General features: G+C 48.7%; 1 non-coding gene across 1 annotated transcript; it reads left to right on the forward strand.

Moving 5' to 3' along the window:
* Positions 1-229: 229 nt before the first annotated feature.
* TRNAT-UGU (transfer RNA threonine (anticodon UGU)) lies at positions 230-302 on the forward strand. Its single transcript has one exon. It is a non-coding gene; the product is annotated as a tRNA-Thr (tRNA).
* Positions 303-2036: the final 1734 nt, after the last annotated feature.

Here is a 2036-nt window from a genome sequence, read left to right on the forward strand (position 1 = left end):
AAATACTAGAAGCAACCAAACCTGGCACAGCTGAGAGCCACACAGAACAACTTGTGAGATTTTCACACCCCAGAGTCCCACACACAGCACCCGCTTCTACTCTTTCTCTGGGAGCTACATTTGAACTGTCTATAGTTTGCGTACCCCTGTATGCATATCTATGCATAGAAAAAGATTACCATCATCATCATTTCAACAATTTAGAACCATCACTACTGCCCAGAACAGGGGCTCCATAGCTCAGTGGTTAGAGCATTGGTCTTGTAAATCAGGGGTCGTGAGTTCAAACCTCACTGGAGCCTTAACCTCTTCATTTAGGGCTGGATGCCATGATTTTTAATAAGTAAGGCTAACTGCACTCTTTCCTTATCTAGCAAAGAGTGAGAAAAATATCCAGTAAGGCTAAAGTGCTAGACTTCAGAAGGGCCAACTTTCGTAAAATTAGAAGCCTAGTTAGTGAAGAGGTGGAACTCAAGAGCATCTGGCTAATGGGGGTCCAAGAGGGTTGGGAGTGATCCTTGGGAGATATCCCCTTATGCAGGAAAGGGGCTAAGGGGATAAAAAAGCCCCCTTGGCTGAACAGGGAGCTCCAGGAAAGACTGGGGGAAAAGAAAGATGTATAGGCAGTGGAAGCAGGGGGCAGCCACCAAGGAGGCATACACCACCCTGGCATGCTATTGCAGGGAGTCAGTTAGGCAGGCCAAGGCAGGACTGGAGCTTAGGCTGGCTTCAACAATTAAGGACAAGAAAAAGTCCTTCTACAGATACATGGCAAGCAAAAGGAAAGCACAGAGTAACATAGGGCTGCTGCAGGACAAATCAGGTCAGTTGGTGATTGACTCAGAGAAAAAGGTAGAGCTCTTCAATGAGTTCTTTGCTTCAGTATTCCTAAATATTGACCAAGACAATTCCCCCACCTGGAGCATAGACAGATGTCCAAAAGGCACCAGACCACCAAAGGTTAGTGCTGACTTAGTTAAAGAGCACTTGGAAGGGCTGGATGGGTACAAGCCAGCTGGCCCGGATGACCTCCATCCATGGGTGCTGAAGGAATTGGCCAGTGTCATTGCTGAGCTGCTGGCATGGCTATTTGAGCTCTCATGGTGCTCCGGCCAGGTCCCTGAGGAGTGGAAAAAAGCCAACATAGTGCCCATTTTTAAGAAGGGGAGAAAAGATGAGCCAGGTAACTTTAGGCCAGTCAGTCTTACCTCTATCCCTGGGAAAATACTGGAAAAAATCATCAAAGAGCGCATTTGTGAAGGCCCAGCAGGGGAAATGATGCTGTAAGGAAACCAGCATGAGTTCATCACAGGTAGATCCTGCCTGACAAACTTTATAGCCCTTTATGACCAGGTCACACAGTGCCTTGACACAGGAGCGGAGGCCGATGTCATCTACCTGGATTTTAGGAAGGCCTTCGACACAGTTTTGCATTTTATTCTCATAGGGAAGCCAACGGGCTGTGGAGTGGACGCCTTCAGTCAGGTGGGTGGCTAACTGGCTCAGGGACCGCACTCAGACAGTGGTGGTGGACGGGTCGTTCTCGGCCTGGAAGGAGGTGGGCAGTGGGGTCCCACAGGGTTTGGTTCTTGGACCGGTGTGTTATTTAATATCTTCATCAGGGATTTGGACGAGGGCGTGGAGAGCACCCTCTCCAAGTTCGCGGATGATACCAAGTTATGGGGCAGAGTTAATACACCGGAGGGCATTGAGCAGATACAGATGGACCTGGACAGGTTAGATCAATGGTCAGAACGAAATAAGATGCATTTCAACAAAGATAAATGTAAGGTACACCACCCAGAAAGGAGGAATCCCTAGCACACCTACAGGTTGGGGGATGTCCTCCTCAGCAGCTCAGAGTCTGAGAGAGATCTTGGAGTCATAATTGACTCCAAGATGAACATGAGCCAGCAGTGTAACAAGGCCATCAACAAAGCCAATCGCACCTTGTCATGCATTAGCAGATGCTTAACCAACAGATCGAGGGAGGTGATGCTCCCCCTCTGTGGCATTGGTCAGGCCGCAGTTGGAGT

The sequence above is a fragment of the Alligator mississippiensis genome, chromosome 1 (assembly GCF_030867095.1).
Source record: "Alligator mississippiensis isolate rAllMis1 chromosome 1, rAllMis1, whole genome shotgun sequence".
Classification (NCBI taxonomy): Eukaryota; Metazoa; Chordata; order Crocodylia; family Alligatoridae; genus Alligator; species Alligator mississippiensis.